Source organism: Humulus lupulus, chromosome X, assembly GCF_963169125.1.
Source record: "Humulus lupulus chromosome X, drHumLupu1.1, whole genome shotgun sequence".
Taxonomy (NCBI): Eukaryota; Viridiplantae; Streptophyta; class Magnoliopsida; order Rosales; family Cannabaceae; genus Humulus; species Humulus lupulus.
Window position 1 is genome coordinate 214112685 of NC_084802.1, and position 21369 is coordinate 214134053.

Genomic DNA, 21369 nt, shown 5'->3' on the forward strand with positions numbered 1-21369 from the left:
CCATCTGAAGGGTCACTACGCTGGTCGGGGAAGTATACCACTCGACATCAGGCAGATTCTGATGGCGAGGGCGGGCTCTAATTTGGATGTTAGGGTCAGGAATAGGATTGTTTCGACCGCTGGTCGAGGGAACCCTAGCCTGCGAATCAGGCTGGGCAGGAAGGCTTGGACTATCGTCGGAGTCAGGTCTTCTCTTGCCTGACGATTTGGAACGAGCCATTTGAGGAGGAGAAGGACGAGGTCTGGAAGAGGATCGTGAGAAAGGAATCTTGTGGATTCGATCGGACGGTTGTTCTTCGCCTTCGAGCAGCTGGGCAAGAAGATCGTCGTCGATGGGCCGTTCACCTCCCCACAAATCTGGCATCAATGTATGGAAACAGAAGAATGGGGAGGTGAGGATGGAGAATTTTTAAAGGCCTTTTAGAATAACGCTGGTCGAGTATAAAAGTCAAGCTTTTATACAACAGCATTCTAACAAAAAGCTAAAATTTTCCACATGAACAGTTTGAAAAACGGATCAAAGGGTGAAAGTAAAAAGTTTTTCAAAAAAGCTTTTTCAACTCCCCTTAGGGCGGGAAAAACCTATTTTCCAACTAGCCTAAAGATCGAATTTTTACTTCGATTTTACGTCCTAAAAGTACGATCCTAACTATCAAACTAACTTGTAAATCTTTTTAGCCACAAGCATCTCAAACTAGAAACAGATGAACTCAAACAGTCGACATACAGAAGCATGCATTGCAAAAATACAAAACATAAAGATTCGAAGACTTACCAGAAAGGAGATCGTTGAGGAGGGTAAAGAGTCTTCGAAAGTCGAAGTGCTTTCAAAATGAACTTGGAAAGTGCAGAAGAACGGTTTCTGGGAGAAGACGAGAGCTCTGGTTTTAGGGTTTCTGGAGTGAGTAGTGGCGTGCATAAAAAGAAAAGGAAGATTTCGGAGATATTATATAAGTTTTTCTGTGGCATTAAAAAGGTGTAATCATCAGTTTCCCTTTTTCGAAGTATGGGGAAGCGGCATGGCCGTCAAATTATTACTGGGGAACCGAAAAGTCATGATTAGACAGGAGTAGGTTACTTTTTCCAAGAACACACGAAGGGTTCTGACACGTAAGACGGGGTTACCGAGGAGTCGTTCGCTCAAAAGTTTATTTATTGCTCGTGATAAATAAACTTGGGGGGCAAATGTTATCCAAAAAATTGGCATTGATGACATGGCAAGGGATCCCTAGACACGTGGCTGACACCTGGAGGAACTCTGCTAGTGTATCGACCAAAAGACGTTTTAGAAGCAGTAAGCAGCCCAGTTATACCTGCGACCAGTCTGGTCGCAGGTCCGCATGCAATGTAATATTACTGTAAAGATCTTTGTATATCCCGAATTTAACTCACAAAATCTCCTGAATATCCGGTTAGTCAGGAGAGAAAATCGGCAACTAAATCATGTAATCCCCCTTGAGCCTATAAATAGTAATAGATAGCTCAAGGGAGGGGACTCTTTTTTGCTTTCGCATTACTTGATACTAGTGTAATTCTATCTGAAACATCGTACTGTTCTTCAGAGGTTGGTGAAACTCATTGAACCCTTGTTCTTTGATCACTCCTTTGATTCACACATCAATAACAATCTAAGTGGACGTAGGTCATTACCAGATTCTGGGGCCGAACCACTATAAAACATCGTGTTCTTATTGATTTTTGTCATTCAATTCTTTTCAACACATTCATTCATATCAAGCATATTCTGACTCCGTGTCAGTTGAGCAAAATCTGGGTCAACAGATACTAACTTGTTTAAAAACTTCAAAGATGTCATTATATTGGCTGCCTTTTTTAATTGGAAGCAATCTTTGTGGGAATAGGGCTTTTGGAATGAAATGGTGAATTGGAGTTTCCTTGTTTGAAGAGTCGTTGGCATCTAGAAGACTGACTCTTTTCTTTTTATTTTTCTTTTTCAACTTCGGGTATGTAATCAGGTTTGACAATGTTCTTTCCGGACCTAAGAGTTGAAATTGATTTGACTTCTCCATTATGACTAGACTTTCCTATCTCATATTGACCTTTTGGATTAGGGATAGGTTGACTAGGGAATGTTCTTTTTTCTCTATCAACTAAAGCAGTAGCGAGTTGTCCTACTTGTGTCTCGAGTTTGGTAATTGATTGAGATTAATTTTGTAGGATTTGTTGAGTGGATTGCATAAATTTTTGTAAAGTATCTTCTAAGGAAGGTTTCTTTTGTTGAGGATATGGTTGATTTTGTGGGGCATGAGTTTGGTTTTGCGTGTTGTATCGGTGCCCTTGATTCATTTGAGGTTGGTTTTGTCTCAATGAAAATTTTGGATGGTTTCTCCAATTCGGATTGTAAGTGGATGAAAATGGGCTATCATTTGGTTTCCCATAAGCATGAAGTGCATTGGCCTCCTCAGAAAAGGCTTCTTGGTAGGAAGCACATGATTGAGCATTATGGCAAGGACTAGAACATATAGAACAAACATCTTTTCTTGGTTGTATTGGAGAATTTATAGTTTGGCTTATGGCTAAAGCTTCTACTTTTCTCGCTAATTTGTCTAAGGACGTTCTTAAGTCTAATTCATCTTTTACTTCATACCTTCCTCCTATTTTTGGTGAATTAGTTGACCTAGACCTAGGATCAAAATAATTCCATTGTTGTGAATTGACAGACAAATCTTCAAGGGCGACCCAAGCCTCTTGTCCTTGAAATTTTTAAAAATTTCCAGTATGCATAGATTGAATCATTTGACGATTAGAGGGAGTCAAACCATCATAAAAATATTTTACAAGTCTCCATTTTTCAAAACCATGATGAGGACATTTGAATAATAAATCTTTAAATCTTTTCCAACATTCATAAAACTCTTCATTATCTTTTTGAAAAAACTCGGAGATTTCTCTCCTTAGACTATTAGTTTTAGACATAGGAAAAAATTTCAGCAAGAATTTATTATAAAGTTAATTTCATGTAGTTATAGACCCTGTGGGAAGGGAATTTAACCAAGCTTTTTATTTTTCTTTTAATGAAAAAGGGAACAATCTTAGTTTGACCAACTCATCATAAATTTTTTGAAATTTAAATGCTGAGCAAATTTCTAAGAAATCTTTGACATGCATGTAAGGATCCTCTCTATCTAACCCATAAAAAGATGGAAACAATTGAATGATTGATGGTTTAACCTCAAAATGGGGCAGAAGTGGTAGGAAGAACGATACATGAAGGGGCATTAGATGAAATAGGCGCAAAATATTCAGGCAAAGTTTTTTCAGGCACAACATTTTCATCAACATGATTAGCAATTGGTTCCATGATGCTCAAATTTTTACTAACACTTTCAATTTCAAACAAAGATAAACGTCTTTTACTAATCAATTTTTAGAGTTACGTTCCCAATGATGCATACAATTTTCACAATCAAGGCAACAAAGATAATCTCAAACAAGCAATTTTCTAATGTGGAAGACCAGTTAAAACCGCAACCACAGAGCATATTTAGAATTTTTAGAGATTTCACAACAATATAATTTTTATGGTTTACTTGTCCCCAGGCCTATTTGATTCCACTTACTCGCACACTACTAACAACTCCCCGATGTTAATTAGTAGAGGCAGATTGGGAATTTTGTTCAAATTTCCTTTAAGCAAAAATTACTTATGGAGAAAGGACAAGATTTATGTTTCTTTTTTTTTCAAGTATTTTTTTCACAATTACACTAAAATACGATAAAAGACAAAGAAAAATAAGGTAAAATTAAATAAGACTATAAAAAATTAGGCAAGAGTAAGGAGGCATATCACGCCATCAACCATAACAAAAATAAGGTAAAAATTAGGAGGCACAAGTGCCATCAACTAAAACATAAGATAAATGACTAGGAGGCAAAATTGTCATCAACTGGCTAGGAGGCAAAATTGCCATCAACTAGTAACTTGCAATAAATAAATAAAAATAACAACAAGATAAATAAAGAAAATTACAACAAAGGTTAGGAGGCACAAGTGTCGTCAACTAACAAAGATATAAAACAAATAAAATTACAACAAAATTAGGAGGCACAAGTGCAATTAACTATAAAAATTAAAAAGATAGATAGGAGGCACAAGTGTCATCAACTAAAAAACAATACATATAAAAATATGATAACTCTACAAAATAGAGTTATTTTACCACTTTTTATGTGCTAATTGTTGCTTAATTCTTGAGTTTTTAATTGATTTATTAAGTTTTTAAGTAATTATGAATTTAGTAGTACTATCATGATTTTATATAATTTTGTATGTTTTTATAAGTATTTTTTTGCAAAATGTTAATTGAATTATTATTGTTAAGTTAGTGGTAAAAAATGTTGTATTATTGAACTTAATTGTAAAATATAAATTAAGTTATAATTAATATTTTCAAAGAATTAAATTAATTTATTTTATAGTTGAAAATATTTTATTATGATTTATTTTATATTTATTTTGTATGGAATTTATGGTATTTTTTGGTTTTAAAAAGTGAGGAAAAGAATGAAGAAAAGTGGCGTTTTTGAGAAAAAAAGAAACGAAAACTAGCATTTTTAAAATGCCATCTGCCCAAGGCCAAGCCCAGGCCCATTTTCAATTACTCCTCCTGCCGCCACCTATCTCCAATGCCAGCCTCCAAAGCTCCACTGAAGCTCACGCATCACACCCAAGAGTATCACATATGCATCTTCCTTCAAGCCTATTGCTCCAGGCCCATTTGCACATCAACAAAGCAGCCTTCATCTCCACGTGACCCAGCTCCCCATGCCTCTTGAAGCACTCCTTCAGCAAGCCAGGCCCGCCTGGCCCAATCAAGCATATAAGCCCACATTCAGCAAGCCCATCTGCCTTTTGACCAGCCCAAAGAAAAAAAACTAGTATTTTTCTGAATTAGTCAAAATCACCAAATAGCCAAAAATAACATTTTTCTTCCCAATATCTTTCTTCTTTCACTCAAATATCAATTCATTCTTCCCTATTTTTCTTACCTAAATAAACATTCCTAATTCATTTTTTACCCTAACTTTTCACTAATCTTTTACCCAACCAAACATTTCATCTTTCCAATACTCTTACACTTACTCTATTTATCCTACCACTTCCCAACACAATTAAATTAATCAATTTATCTATTTTAATTTGATTAATTTAATCTCCATATTTTGCCTATAAATAGAGTCTTGTAAGACCATTTGGGGAGCTCTTCTTCTTCATTTTTTTCAACATCTTCTACACATTTTTTCTTTCTTCTTTTCACTAGTTTCTCTCTACCATTTTCATCTTTTGAAGAGCATGTCAAGTATGTTATTTTGTAATTTTTATCTAGTTATGAGCTTCTAATCTTTTTCAAAGGCTATTAAGATGATGATGAAGCAAAATGTAACTAGATAGTATTTTTTGTTGTATGTTGATTTCCCATTTGTACAACATTGTTTATGGATTTTTCTATCAAAGATATGCATTTTTCATCTATTATTGATTGTTAAAGCATATTACACTTAGTTCTTCATTATGCAAAAATATGATATTCTTTGATTAAATGTTTTTCATTAAATTGTTCACATCTAATTCTTAGAGCATAAGTATCATATTTTGCCTAAACATAATCTCTTTGATTTTTTGTAGTTTCATTAGGTTGTAACACAACTAATGCTTAGAAATTATATCTTATATAAGTGAAGAAAAATCCTACATTTTTTAAAGAGTAACTTGTGCTTGAATAGAAAATATATTTTGAAAAAATATATAGTGTGATTTATTTCAACTATATCAAAACTTGGGAATCAATATACTTATAAATACTATTGAACTTGCATTTTGTGGATTCTAACATCTTAATAATCTTATTTTACATATCTCATTTGAAAATCATTTTTCTATTTAATCTTAAATCTTTTTATTACTTGTCTTTTATTTTTCTAAAACAAAATCTCATCAAATATTTGGAACTAGGTTAGAATATTATTGCTTTGTTTGAAATAGTTTCTTTTGATGTTAATCAACTCCCATGGGTTCGACCTCGTACTTACATGAACATTATATTCCGAAACGATTCGTGCACTTGCGAGTTTAATTATTGAAACACCCTCTTTTGGATACAACAAGTTTTTGACGCCGTTGCCGAGGAGTTGCAAGAAAGAAACGATCTTTCTACAAGGTAAGTAACATTCTTCTACTAGTTATTTTATTTTTATTTGCACTATTATCTTAAAAATATATATATAATATATATATATCTATAAAAAAAAAATCGACAAAAAAGAGTAAAAATCGAAAAAGAAAGAAAAGAAAGTTATACATATATTTATTTATATTATTATATTATATATATATATCTTGGTAGTTGGTGGCATTTAGTTCCTCCTACTTATTAGTTGAGTGCATTAGTGCCTCCTAACCTTTTTTTCTTTTTCTTTTACTTTTTATGTTCTTTTAGTTGAGTGCATTTGTGCCTCCTAAATACTTGATAGTTGAGTGCATTTTTTGCCTCCTACATACTTGAGCAATCTATCTCCTCTAGTGATGGCATTAGTGCCTCCTAGCTTTTATTTTTTATTTATCTTAGTTGATGGCACTAGTGCCTCCTAAGTTTTATTATTATTATCATTATTATTATTAATGTTGGTTGATGGCATTAGTGCCTCCTAATTTTATTTTTTTTGATCATTTAGTTGATGGCATAAGTGCCTCCTAATTTTTATATAACTATTTACTATTGCTATTGTCATTTATTTTTTTCTTAATTATCACATTTCTATTGTCATTTTTTTTCTTAATTATCGCATTTAGTTAGTTGTAATTTTATTGTTTAAGAAAATACTTGAAAAAAAAACTAAAAAAAAAAAAAACAAAAACAAAGTTTGTTCTTTCAACATAAGCAATTTTTGCTTAAAGGAAATTTGACAACGTTCCCATCCACGCTTATTAATTAACCTCGGGGAGTTGTTATTAAGTTGTGAGTAAGTGGAATCAAATAGGCCTGGGAACAAGTTAAACAAAAAAAAATAATAAAAAAATCATAAAAAAATATATATATAAATATTATAATCTCTTCTTGTTATAAGTATGCTCTGTGGTTGCGGTTCTAACTGATCTTCCACATCAGAAATTTGTTTTCTTGTGATTGTTTGTGTTACTTGGTGAATTTGTGACATTGTATGCATCAGTGGCATCGTAATTCAAAAAATCGTTTGGTGAAAAAATTAGTGTCTTTACGTGAAATTGAAAGTGTTTTTGAAAATTTAAGCATAATGGAACAAGAACCTAATGTTGTGCAAGAAAAAACTCTTCTTGAATACTTTTCACCTATTTCATCTAATGCTCCATCATGCATTGTTTTGCCCACTACTAATGCCACTCATTTTGAACTTAAACCATCAATCATTTAATTGTTACCATCATTTTATGGTTTAGAAAGAGAGGATCCATACATGCATGTAAAAGACTTTTTGGAAATTTGCTCAACCTTTCGTTTTCAAAAATTTTCAGATGAGTTGGTTAAACTTAGGTTGTTTCCTTTTTCCTTAAAAGATAGAGCCAAAGCTTGGTTAAACTCACTTCCAACCGGAACCATAACTACTTGGGATCAACTTTTTAATAAATTCCTTGCTATATTTTTCCCCATGTCTAAAACTGATAGTTTAAGAAGAGAAATCTCCGAATTTTATCAAAAAGATAACGAAGAATTTTATGAATGTTGGGAAAGATTTAAAGATTTATTATTAAAATATCCCCACCATGGTTTTGAAAAATGGAGACTTGTAAAATATTTTTATGATGGTTTAACCCCTTCAAACCGACAAATGATTCAATCCATGCATACCGAAATTTTTTTAAAATTACAAGGGCAAGAGGCTTGGGACGCTCTTGAAGAATTGTCTGTTAATTCACAACAATGGAATTATTCTGAGCCTAGGTCTAGAGCCAACCCTTCACCAAAAAGAGAAGGAAAATATGAAATAAAAGAAGAAAGTGATTTAAGAACATCATTTGAAAAACTAGCAAGAAAAGTAGACGCCTTAGTAATAAGTCAATCTATGAATTCTCATGTGCAACCTAAAAAAGATGTTTGTTCTTTATGTGCTAGTTCATGTCATAATGCTCAATCATGTCCTTCGTTTGTTGAAACATTTTCTGAAGAGGCTAATGCTTTACATTCATATGGAAAACCTTCTTCTGATAGCCCATTTTCCAACACATACAATCCAAATTGGAGAAACCATCCTAATTTTTCATGGAGACAAAATCAACCACAAATGAATCAAGGAAACCAATTCCACATGCCAAATCCAAATCATGCCCAACCAAGTCAACCTTACCCTCCACAAAGAAAATCTTCCTTAGAAGACACCTTACAACAATTCATGCAATCCACCCAACAAATCTTACAAAATCAGTCTCAATCCATTGCCAAACTCGAGACACAATTGGGTCAACTTGCTAATGCTGTAACCGAGAGAGAAAAAGGAAGATTTCCTAGCCAACCCATCCCAAATCCTAAAGGCCAATATGAAATAGGAACTCCTAGTCATAAAGAAGAAGCTAAGTCTATTTCAACTCTTAGGTCCGGAAAGCAAATTGTCAAACCCGATTACATACCTCAAGTTGAAAAAGACCAAAGCCAATCTCAAGGTTCCAACACAAATGACCTTTCAAAAGATGATGCTCAAATCCTTCCTTCCATTCCAAAAGCTCCTTTTCCACAAAGATTAATTCCACTCAAGAAAGGCAACCAATATAGTGACATCTTAGAAGTTTTCAAACAAGTAAGCATCAACATTCCTTTCTTAGATGCCATTAAACAAATTCCTGCCTATTCTAAATTCTTAAAAGACCTTTGCACTGTTAAAAGAAACACAAATGTTCCAAAAAAGGCGTTTTTAACTGAACAAGTTAGCTCCATAATTCAACATAAAAGCCTTGTGAAATATAAAGATCCCGGTTGTCCAACAATTTCATGCATCATTGGCGATCATTTCATTAACAAAGCTTTACTTGATTTAGGAGCTAGTGTGAATTTACTGCCTTATTCTGTGTATAAGCAACTTGGTCTAGGAGAATTAAAACCAACTTCTATAACACTTCAATTAGCCGATCGTTCAGTGAAAATCCCTAGAGGTATTGTAGAAGATGTTTTAATTAAAGTGGATAAATTCTATTTCCCTGTGGACTTTATTGTTCTTGACACTCAACCTGTTGAAAATGCTCATGCTCAAATACCCATCATTCTAGGTAGACCATTTTTAGCTACATCTAATGCAATTATCAACTGTCGTAATGGTGTATTGAAATTATCTTTTGGAAACATGACTGTTGAATTAAATGTTTTTAATGTTGCTAAATCTGTTGACTGTGAGGAAATGCATGGAGTTAACATGATAGAGAGTATGTGTGAAGATGATGGAAATGACTTACTTGATTTTTGTGAAAAATACTTTGGTATGAACTTGCATATTGATGATTTTAATGATGAGATGAATTCTTTGTTAGAGTCTATACCCTTAAATGAAACCAAAGTTGAACCCTTTTCACCTTTAGATCATGTTCAATCAATTTCCGAGTCTCCAAAGTTAGACCTTAAACCTTTGCCAGAAAATTTAAAATATGCTTTTCTAGGAGAGTCCGAAACCTTGCCTGTTATCATAGCATCTGCTTTAGATAAAGAACAAGAAGATAAGTTGTTAAATGTCCTTAGAAAACATAAGGAAGCCATAGGTTGGACTATTGGAGACATCAAGGGAATTAGCCCATCCATATGCATGCATAGAATCCATCTAGAAGAAAATGCTAAAACCTCTCGGGAATGTCAAAGAAGGTTAAATCCAAATATGAAAGAGGTCGTTAGGGAAGAAGTACTTAAACTGTTAGATGTAGGTATCATTTACCCTATTTCTGATAGTCAATGGGTTAGTCCAGTTCAAGTAGTACCTAAAAAGTCTGGGATCACAGTTGTTGAAAATGAGAAAAATGAATTAATCCCTACTCGAGTACAAACGGGGTGGAGAGTGTGTGTAGACTATAGAAAGCTAAATAATGTTACTAGAAAAGACCACTTTCCTTTACCCTTTATTGATCAAATTCTTGAACGTTTAGCTGGCCATGCATATTATTGTTTTCTTGATGGCTATTCGGGATATAACCAAATCCCCATTGCCCCTGAAGATCAAGAAAAGACTACCTTCACTTGTCCTTTTGGAACCTTTTCATATCGTCGCATGCCGTTTGGTCTTTGTAATGCTCCTGCAACTTTCCAAAGATGTATGATTGCAATATTTTCTGATATGGTTGAAAGAAATCTTGAAGTGTTTATGGATGATTTTTCTGTGTTTGGAAATTCTTTTGATGACTGTTTGCACCATCTTTCTCTTGTTTTAATTCGTTGCAAAGAAAAGAATTTAGTTCTTAATTGGGAAAAATGTCATTTTATGGTGAAAAAAGGAATTGTTTTAGGTCATGTAATTTCATCTGAGGGAATAGAAGTTGATAAAGCAAAAGTTGACCTTATTTCAAAACTTCCCCCACCTAAAACAATAAAAGAAATTAGATCATTCTTAGGCCATGCCGATTTTTATAGAAGATTCATAAAAGACTTTAGTAAAATTTCACGCCCATTATGTCATTTGCTAGGAAAAGAAAATGCTTTTGTCTTTGATATTGATTGCCATGTTGCCTTTGAAAAATTGAAATCCCTTTTGACTAGTGCACCCATTATTCGCCCTCCTGATTGGAATATTCCTTTTGAAATAATGTGTGATGCTTCTGATTATGCTATTGGTGCTGTTCTAGGACAAAGAATTAACAAGTTACCTCATGTAATCTACTATGCTAGCAAAACTTTGAACGATGCTCAATTAAATTATTCTACAACTGAAAAAGAATTGCTTGCTGTTGTGTTTGCATTGGAGAAATTTAGGTCTTATTTGTTAGGATCTAAAATAATTGTCTATTCTGATCATGCTGCATTGAAATATCTCTTGTCAAAAAAAGATGCTAAATCTCGCTTAATTCGTTGGATATTGCTTTTACAAGAATTTGATTTAGAGATACGAGATAAAAAAGGTTCTGAAAATGTTGTAGCTGATCATTTGTCTAGAATTATTGTTGAGACTAATAATGACTCCACCACTATAACTGAAACTTTTCCTGATGAACAACTCATGCATATATCTTCTTTGCCTTGGTATGCTGACATTGTGAATTATTTGGTCACTGGTGAAATTCCTTCTCATTGGTCTAAGCATGACAAATCTAAATTTTATTCTGAAGTGAAAAATTTCATGTGGGATGACCCTTATTTGTTTAAATATTGCCCTGATCAAATAATAAGGAGATGCATTCCAAATTGTGATCAACTTAAAATCATATCTTTTTGTCATGATCATGCATGTGGTGGACATTTTAGTGGTAAGAAAACTGCTTTGAAAATTTTACAATGTGGATTTTATTGGCCTACTATTTTTCATGACACTTATGTTTATTGCAAATCTTGCGAACGTTGTCAAATGTTAGGAAGTGTAACTAGAAGAAACATGATGCCTTTGAATCCTATCTTTATTGTTGAAATATTTGATGTTTGGGGCATTGATTTTATGGGTCCATTTCCTAACTCTTTTGGTAACTTGTACATTCTTGTTGGTGTTGATTATGTGTCTAAATGGGTTGAAGCTATTGCATGCCACACAAATGACCATAAAGTTGTGCTTAAGATTTTGAAAGAAAATATTTTCTCCCGTTTTGGCTCACCACGTGCTATCATTAGTGATAACGGTACACACTTTTGTAATAGATCTTTTGAGCATTTAATGAAACAATATGGTATTACACATAAAGTCACTACACCTTATCACCCACAAACTAGTGGTCAAGTCGAAATATCAAATAGGGAAATTAAGCACATCTTAGAGAAAACTGTCAATCCAACTAGGAAAGATTGGTCCTTAAGACTCATTGATGCATTATGGGCATATAGAACTGCATACAAAACACCCATTGGAATGTCTCCCTATAGACTTGTGTATGTAAAGGCATGTCATTTACCCGTTGAGCTAGAACATAGAGCCTATTGGGCAATTAAGCAATTGAATTTTTCCTTAGACAAAGCGGGTGAGAGAAGAAAACTTCAATTAAATGAGTTAGAAGAGCTTAGGCATGATGCATATGACTATTCCAAAAAATATAAGGATCGAATGAAGATTTACCATGACAAAAACATTTTGCGAAAAGATTTCTCTCCCAGTCAAAAAGTCCTTCTATACAATTCTCGTTTGCATCTCTTTCTGGGGAAGTTACGCTCTAGGTGGGTAGGTCCATACATTGTTCGCACTGTTTTTCCACATGGAGCCATTGAAATTGAAAATCCTAATAATGGTAATGTATTCAAAGTGAATGGACAAAAATTGAAACCATTTTTAGAATTGAAAACTGCTACAGTGGATGAAATCCTTCTTGAGGATCCTATTTACCATGGTCCTTGATCGCTCTCCTCATTTATTGGTAAATTTGTGTTTTAGGATAACTTCTTGTTTTGATTTTTTTTTTGTTTCCTTTTTTGTTGCACTCTTGACATGCTCTATGATGAGGTACGACCATTCTAAACTCTAAACTCTTTCACACTTCAATTTATATTTGTATTTTGATACATTGAGGACAATGCATAAATTAAGTTTGGGGGTAGTGGGTTTATATGGTTACTTCTTTCATGTGTTTGAAAATGGTAGAATTTATTTTTTTAAAAAAACAAAAAACAAAAAAATTGGATGGTAGAGTATCTATTTTATATATTAATTATAACAAATTTTTTTTAAAAAAAATATATATATTTATATATGTTTAATATTATCTTTCTAGTAATTTATATTTATATAGTTTTGTGCTTTTATACTTTATTTTCTATCCAAAAAAAAAAAATCAAATGAAAAAAAAAAACAAAGAAAAAAAATTCTTTTGGTGATATCCGTTTTTCCTATGATAATACCCTTGATTGAGTTTGATTTTAGTTTAAAAATATATATGAATCTTTCTTAAGCTTTGTGTTTAATTCTTGGGTCAATTTTGCTTAAAAAAAATGATATTTTGAAAAAAAAATTATTCATCATAATATGTGAAATAAATAGTTTATTACAACAATTTTTCCAAAATTCACATAATAACTTGATAAATAGTTTTGGAATTCTAATTTAAAATATATTTTCAAATTAAGATTGACTATGGAATTAATTACATAAGGTTAATTTTGATTCATATTTTTTATAAATTATTTTCAATATGCAATCTTTGAAGACATTTTTGATATCACCAAATAAAAAAATATGTGTGTTTTTAATTTTTCTTTTGCTCGAGGACTAGCAAAATATTAAGTTTGGGGGTGTGATAACTCTACAAAATAGAGTTATTTTACCACTTTTTATGTGCTAATTGTTGCTTAATTCTTGAGTTTTTAATTGATTTATTAATTTTTTAAGTAATTATGAATTTAGTAGTACTATCATGATTTTATATAATTTTGTATGTTTTTATAAGTATTTTTTTGCAAAATGTTAATTGAATTATTATTGTTAAGTTAGTGGTAAAAAATGTTGTATTATTGAACTTAATTGTAAAATATAAATTAAGTTATAATTAATATTTTCAAAGAATTAAATTGATTTATTTTATAGTTGAAAATATTTTATTATGATTTATTTTATATTTATTTTGTAGGGAATTTATGGTATTTTTGGGTTTTAAAAAGTGAGGAAAAGAATGAAGAAAAGTGGCGTTTTTGAGAAAAAAAGAAACGAAAACTGGCATTTTTAAAATGCCATCTGCCCAAGGCCAAGCCCAGGCCCATTTTCAATTACTCCTCCTGCCGCCACCTGTCTCCAATGCCAGCCTCCAAAGCTCCACTGAAGCTCACGCATCACACCCAAGAGTATCACATATGCATCTTCCTTCAAGCCTATTGCTCCAGGCCCATTTGCACATCAACAAAGCAGCCTTCATCTCCACGTGACCCAGCTCCCCACGCCTCTTGAAGCACTCCTTCAGCAAGCCAGACCTGCCTGGCCCAATCAAGCATATAAGCCCACATTCAGCAGGCCCATCTGCCTTTTGACCAGCCCAAAGAAAAAAAAACTAGTATTTTTCTGAATTAGTCAAAATCACCAAATAGCCAAAAATAACATTTTTCTTCCCAATATCTTTCTTCTTTCACTCAAATATCAATTCATTCTTCCCTATTTTTCTTACCTAAATAAACATTCCTAATTCATTTTTTACCCTAACTTTTCACTAATCTTTTACCCAACCAAACATTTCATCTTTCCAATACTCTTACACTTACTCTATTTATCCTACTACTTCACAACACAATTAAATTAATCAATTTATCTATTTTAATTTGATTAATTTAATCTCCATATTTTGCCTATAAATAGAGTCTTGTAAGACCATTTGGGGAGCTCTTCTTCTTCATTTTTTTCAACATCTTCTACACATTTTTTCTTTCTTCTTTTCACTAGTTTCTCTCTACCATTTTCATCTTTTGAAGAGCATGCCAAGTATGTTATTTTGTAATTTTTATCTAGTTATGAGCTTCTAATCTTTTTCAAAGGTTATTAAGATAATGATGAAGCAAAATGTAACTAGATAGTATTTTTTGTTGTATGTTGATTTCCCATTTGTACAACATTGTTTATGGATTTTTCTATCAAAGATATGCATTTTTCATCTATTATTGATTGTTAAAGCATATTACACTTAGTTCTTCATTATGCAAAAATATGATATTCTTTGATTAAATGTTTTTCATTAAATTGTTCACATCTAATTCTTAGAGCATAAGTATCATATTTTGCCTAAACATAATCTCTTTGATTTTTTGTAGTTTCATTTGGTTGTAACACAACTAATGCGTAGAAATTATATCTTATATAAGTGAAGAAAAATCCTACATTTTTTAAAGAGTAACTTGTGCTTGAATAGAAAATATATTTTGAAAAAATATATAGTGTGATTTATTTCAACTATATCAAAACTTGGGAATCAATATACTTATAAATACTATTGAACTTGCATTTTGTGGATTCTAACATCTTAATAATCTTATTTTACATATCTCATTTGAAAATCATTTTTCTATTTAATCTTAAATCTTTTTATTACTTGTCTTTTATTTTTCTAAAACAAAATCTCATCAAATATTTGGAACTAGGTTAGAATATTATTGCTTTGTTTGAAATAGTTTCTTTTGATGTTAATCAACTCCCATGGGTTTGACCTCGTACTTACATGAACATTATATTCCGAAACGATTCGTGCACTTGCGAGTTTAATTATTGAAACACCCTCTTTTGGATACAACAAAATATAAGTAAGTGTTTTTTTTATGGGTGGTAGAACTGTCTCAACTTTTCTTTTTATCTTTTTTTTTTTTAGTCTTTATATAAATATATTTTTTTTATATTTTTCTATATACAATTTTTTTAATAAAAAAATTTAAATATCTAGTAGAAGAATTCACTAACCTTGAGATAAATTTCATTTCCTTTTTTGCAACCCCCTGGCAACGGCGCCAAAAACTTGATGGACCCAAAATGGGTATGTTTTAAAATTTATACTCACAAGCGCACGAATCGTATATGAAATATAGTGTTCGTGTAAGCACGAGATTGAACTCAAAGGAATTGTCTAAAATAAAAAAGAAAACCATTTTAAACCAAAATTAATAAATTCTAACCTAGCTCCAAAGATTGATGAGTTTTAATGTTATGAACATAAAATAAAAGATTGAAAATAAAGCTATTTAAGAGAATAAAAATAAACCAATAATGATTTGAAAATAAGTGTTAAAAGAAAGATTATTAAGATACTAGAATCCACAAAATGTAAGTTTAATAATACTTATTAGTATATTGATTCCCAAGTTTTAGTGATAGTTAAAATAAGTCAAACTATCATTTTCCAAATAGATTTATAATTTTAAACACCAATTACTTCTAAAAAGATAGGATTTTTCTTCACTTTTCAAAAAGTATAAATTCAAAGTATTTAATGTGAATCAATCTAATGAAACAACAAAAAATCAAATAACATTATTTATAAGGCAAAACATAATATTTTTGTTCTAAGCATTGGATGTGTACAACTTAATGACACATCTTACACAAAAAATATTATGTTTTGCAAAATGAAGAACAAAGTGCATATTATCTAACAATCCAAAATATGTGACATTAAAGATGAAAGACATATACGAAGAATAAAAATCCATAAACTTTGTTGCATTACAAGGGAAATCAACATACAACATAAATATTATCTAGTTACAAGTTGCTTCATCATGATCTTAATAACCTTATGAAAAATATTAGAAGCACATAGCTATAATAGAAATTACAAAATAAATAAAATACATACTTGAAAGGCTCTTGAAAAATCCAAAATGGAAGAGAGAATGGTAGAGAGAAAAATGGTAGATAGAAGATGGTAACCAAAAATTAAGCACCCAAAAATGGTCTTCAAAACCCTTATTTATAGCCAAAATGAGATTATTAAAATAATCAATTTAAATTACTTAAATTGATTAGATTAATTAAACTAATAATAAAATGGCAAGTAGGGGTAAATTGTAGGAGTGATGATGATTTTGGGTAAAATGGTGTAACGAAGTTGGGTAAAAATCTAGCATTTTTAGACCAAAGTACAAAGGGACAAATGGACAATTTTTGGGCTCAAGAGAGTGGGAAGGTGGCTGGAGGCTGCTGGTGGCAGGCGGGCCTGGGCAGGTGGAACCGTGGGCTGGGAAATGGTGAGGTGAGCAAGGCGGATGGGAGGAGTTGCTGCAGGGCTTCGAGGCTGGATTGGGAGGTGGGCCGAAGGAGTTTGCTGAAGGGAGCTGGGCAGGTGCTGAGGAGAGAAGCTGCTGGGTGAGCTTGGCTGGGCCGAAGGATGGCTGAAGGGAGAGGTAGCTAACTTGCCATTGGGCCGAGAGAAACAGCAGGCGGCTGGGTCCGAGTGGGCCTGGGGGGCTGAGGTAGACGGGCCCAGAAGGAGCTTCGGGCCTGTGGGTGTGTGGCTGGGCAGCTGGGCCTGTGGGTGTGTGGCTGGGCAGATGGGCCTTTGGGCTAACTTGCTGAGCTTTTCATAAATGCCATATTTTCCTTATTTTTTCCAACTTTAATTCTTGTATTTCCTCTTCTTTCCAAAGTACCAAAATGCAACATTGTTTTCTACAAAATAATCATAAACTAAATTAAAATTAAATATTTTCACTAATAAAATATACCATATAACTTCCATGAAAATATTAATTAAAATTTAATTTACATAACATTTAATTTCAATAAAATCATATTTTTAGCATTCAAACTAACAATACTAATTTTAAGTAATTAAATTACAACATAAAATAATTAAAATATCTATAAAAACATATAAAAATCTAGAGAATTACAATAAGACTAATAAATACAAAATTACTTAAAAACTCAAAGACTAAGCAACAATTAGCATAAAAAATGTGGTAAAATAACTCTATTTTGTAGAGTTATCACTATTTTATGTTTATTCAGACAATCATTTATGTATATGATTTTCTTTGCTCGAAAACCTTTATACACTTAATTTTAGATTAAGCTTTTACTTTAACATTTTTGCTTTACATTTTCGGGTCGAAATATTTTAAGCATTTGATATTAAAGGTTCGCTTTTATGTTTGTTTATTCGTACAAACACATCTGTTGGATTTAAGCTTGAGTTTCAATACATTCATGCACAATTTAATCGATGTATCCATGTCCGATCTCGTTATTTACCAAGGTCGGACCTTACTTTTACCATGCACTCGAAAGTACTTATATGGCGTGTAAGATAGGTAGTTTAGTTATATCTTGCTTTTCTAGTCACTTTTCCTCTTCCTCGAGTAGCTCCCCAAGGTCGTGAGGTCGAAACTATTTTTTTTGCAAAATATTCCAACCTCGATCTCGACTTAGCTCGAAGTAGGTTTATTTATATTCCAACTTTCTGTCGATTAGTTTTAACTGGTTTGTTCCAAACTTATTTAGCTCATGTCTGGTTTGTGATCCACACACTTGTAATTTTGATGATCTAGTTATGTCCAGATCATCTTAGCTGGCGCATCTGGTTATATCCAGACAGCTTTAGCTCGCATATACACTTATAACTTCTATGTCGGGTTAAAGATCCAGACATTTTTTTATTAGTTTACGTGTATACAATCATTCTTATGTCGGGTTAACAATCCAGACATTTTTATTCCATGTTATTTATTTTTTCAAACTTATGGTATTATTGTATACCACTGATGCCCCCTTAATATCCTATGAGTGTGACCATAGGTTATTGAATTAAGAGAGTTTGCAAAAAATACAACATTTAGTAAAGAAAGCAATGTTGAACACTTTATTAACAAAAAGTCTGAAAAACATACAAGCTTGGTTACAATAAAGGCATCTTTCTTACACTACTGATAGTAAGGTCGTAGATGTTCGCCATTCCAAGCTCACGGTACTAATTCTCTACTTAATCTGGCCAATTTATATACTCCAGGTTGAATAATAGACTCGATCTGGTAAGGTTCGAGTACTCCAGCAAACGGGTCCCTTGTAGCCAGGAATACACGTCTTAATACCAGGTCTCCCAATTTGAATTTTCTATCTCGAACCTTTTTATTGAAGTATCGGGTAGCTCGTTGCTGATATGCGATATTTTTCAGTTGAGCTTCATCTCGTCTTTCTTCAATAAGGTCTAAACTTTCTTCGAGCTGGGATTGGTTCGAGACCTGATCGTAGGCATGGCTCCGAATTGTAGGTATTTCGACTTCAATTGGCAACATGGCCTCACACCCATATGCTACGGAGAAGGGAGTATGTCTAGTTGAAGTTCAAGCTGTGGTTCGATAAGCCCATAACACTTGGGGTAACTCCTCAGGCCACCTTCCTTTAGCCTCCTCCAACCTTTTCTTCATGGAGCTTTTAAGGGTTTTGTTGACTGCTTCGACCTAGCCATTTGATTGGGGATGGGCGACGGAGGAGAAGCTTTTTATTACCCCATTTTTTTCGCAGAAATGGGTGAACAAGTCACTGTTGAACTGGGTACCATTGTCCGACACTATCTTTTTGGGCATTCCGTATCGGTAGATGATGTTTTTTACCACAAAGTCTAAGACTTTTTTCAAGGTAATTATTGCTAGGGGTTCGACCTCGATCCATTTTGTGAAATAATCAACCGCGACCATAGCATACTTCACTCCACCTTTACCTGTTGGTAGTGAACCTATCAGATCGATCCCCCACACCGCAATGGCCATGGGGAGGTCAGCATGGTTAGCTCGGTAGGTGGGGCTCATGGAATCGAAGCAAAACGCTAGCACTTATCACATCTCTTGACATACTCGAAAGCATCTGCCTTGACAGAGGGCCAAAAATATCCTTGTCTTATCACTTTTTTGGATAAGATATGCCCCCCTGTGTGATCTCCACAAAATCCTTCGTGTATTTCCTCCAAAATTTTCTTTGCCTCAGGTGGAGTTACACATCTGAGTAGTGGCATAGAATATCCTCTTCAGTACAACCTTCCTTCCGCAATAGTGTATCTCGGGATCTGAAACATCAATTTCTGAGCCTCATTCCGTTCTGCTGGGAGAATGTCGATTTTGAGGTAATCGACTATTGGGGTCATCCAGGTCAATTGGGAGTCAATCATGCACACGTCTTCTTCGTCATGATCGCTAATACTCGGGGTCGATAGCAATTCTATTGGGACCACATTCAGTGTCTCGGCCTTGCTGGTCGTAGCGAGCCTGGCCAAGGTGTCCGCATTTGAATTTTGCTCTCGGGGAACTTGCTCTATGGCATAAAACTCGAACTTTCCAAGCGCATCCTTGGCTTTCTCTAAATACGTAGCCATCTTTATGCCACAAGCTTGATATTCCCCTAAAATTTGGTTGACCACTAACTGTGAATCACTATAGCATGTATAGCCTTTGCTTTGAGTTCCTTGGCTATTCGAAGTCCTGCCAATAATGCGTCGTATTCAGCTTCGTTATTTGATGCTTCGAAGTTGAACCTTAATGCGGAATGAATTCGACTTCCCGCTGGAGTGATCAATATGATACTTGCCCCCAATCCATTTTCGTTGGAGGATCCGTCGACATAGAGTTTCCACAGCTCGTAGGCTAGGGTTGTAACTTCGTCGTTAGACACTCCCGTACATTCTATGATGAAATTTGCCAGGGCTTGTCCCTTTATGGTCATTCTCGAGTGATATGTGATCTCGAACTGTCCAAGTTCAACTGCCCACTTTAACAATCTTCCAGAGGCTTCTGGTTTAGATAAAACTTGTTGCAGTGGTTGATCAGTTAACACATGAATAAGATGTGCTTGGAAATAAGTTTAGAGCTTTCGAGATGAGTGGATCAGGCTGAGAGCCAGTTTTTCCATTAAAGGATATCTTGATTCTGCCCCCAGTAACCTTTTGCTGACATAGTACACTGGTTTTTGCACCTTCTTGTCTTCTCGGACGAGCACAACACTAATGGCGTGCTCAGTGGTAGCGAGGTACAAGTATAAGACCTCTCCTGTGATAGGCTTCGACAAGATCAGAGGATCAGCAAGATGTTTCTTTGAAGCTCGCATTCCTCTGACCACTCAAACTTTTTACTCCCTCTCAAAAGGTTGAAGAAGGGGAGACAATAGTTTGTAGATTTTGAAACAAACCTACTTAGTGCTGCCATTCGTCCAGTTAAACTCTGGACATCCTTATGCTTTCGAGGTGAGGGCATATCAATCAATGCCTTGATCTTGTCAGGATTAACCTCTATCCCTCGCGCGTTCACTATGAAACCTAGAAACTTTCCCGAAGATACTCTGAAAGAGCATTTTTGTTGGTTGAGTTTCATGTTATATTTCCGCAATACGGCGAAGCATTCTGCGAGATCATCCACATGGTTATCGTTATGTTTAGACTTGACTAGCATGTCATCAACATAAACTTCCATGCTATTACCTATATGCTCGAAGAACATTCTGTTCACAAGTCTTTGGTACGTTTCTCCAGTGTTTTTAAGTCCGAAAGGCATGACATTGTAGCAGTATAGTCCTTTATCGGTTATGAAGCTCGTATGCTCTTGGTCCGGTGCGTGGATGGCGATCTGTTTATATCCAGAATAAGCATCCATGAATGACATGAGGTCATGACCTACTGTGGCATCTACGAGCTGGTCAATCCGAGGTAAGGGGAAACAATCTTTTGGGGCATGCCTTGTTAAGGTTGGAATAGTCGATACAAGTTTGCCACATTCCGTTGGGTTTTGGAACCAACATTGGATTGGCAATCCAATCAGGATAGAA

General features: G+C 33.8%; 2 non-coding genes across 2 annotated transcripts; one reads left to right on the forward strand and one right to left on the reverse strand.

Annotated features, from left to right (window-relative positions):
• The first annotated feature begins 2815 nt into the window (after positions 1-2815).
• LOC133807614 (small nucleolar RNA R71) lies at positions 2816-2922 on the forward strand. The gene has a single exon (XR_009879516.1). It is a non-coding gene; the product is annotated as a small nucleolar RNA R71 (small nucleolar RNA).
• Positions 2923-7659: 4737 nt separating this feature from the next.
• LOC133807844 (small nucleolar RNA R71) lies at positions 7660-7766 on the reverse strand. The gene has a single exon (XR_009879732.1). It is a non-coding gene; the product is annotated as a small nucleolar RNA R71 (small nucleolar RNA).
• Positions 7767-21369: the final 13603 nt, after the last annotated feature.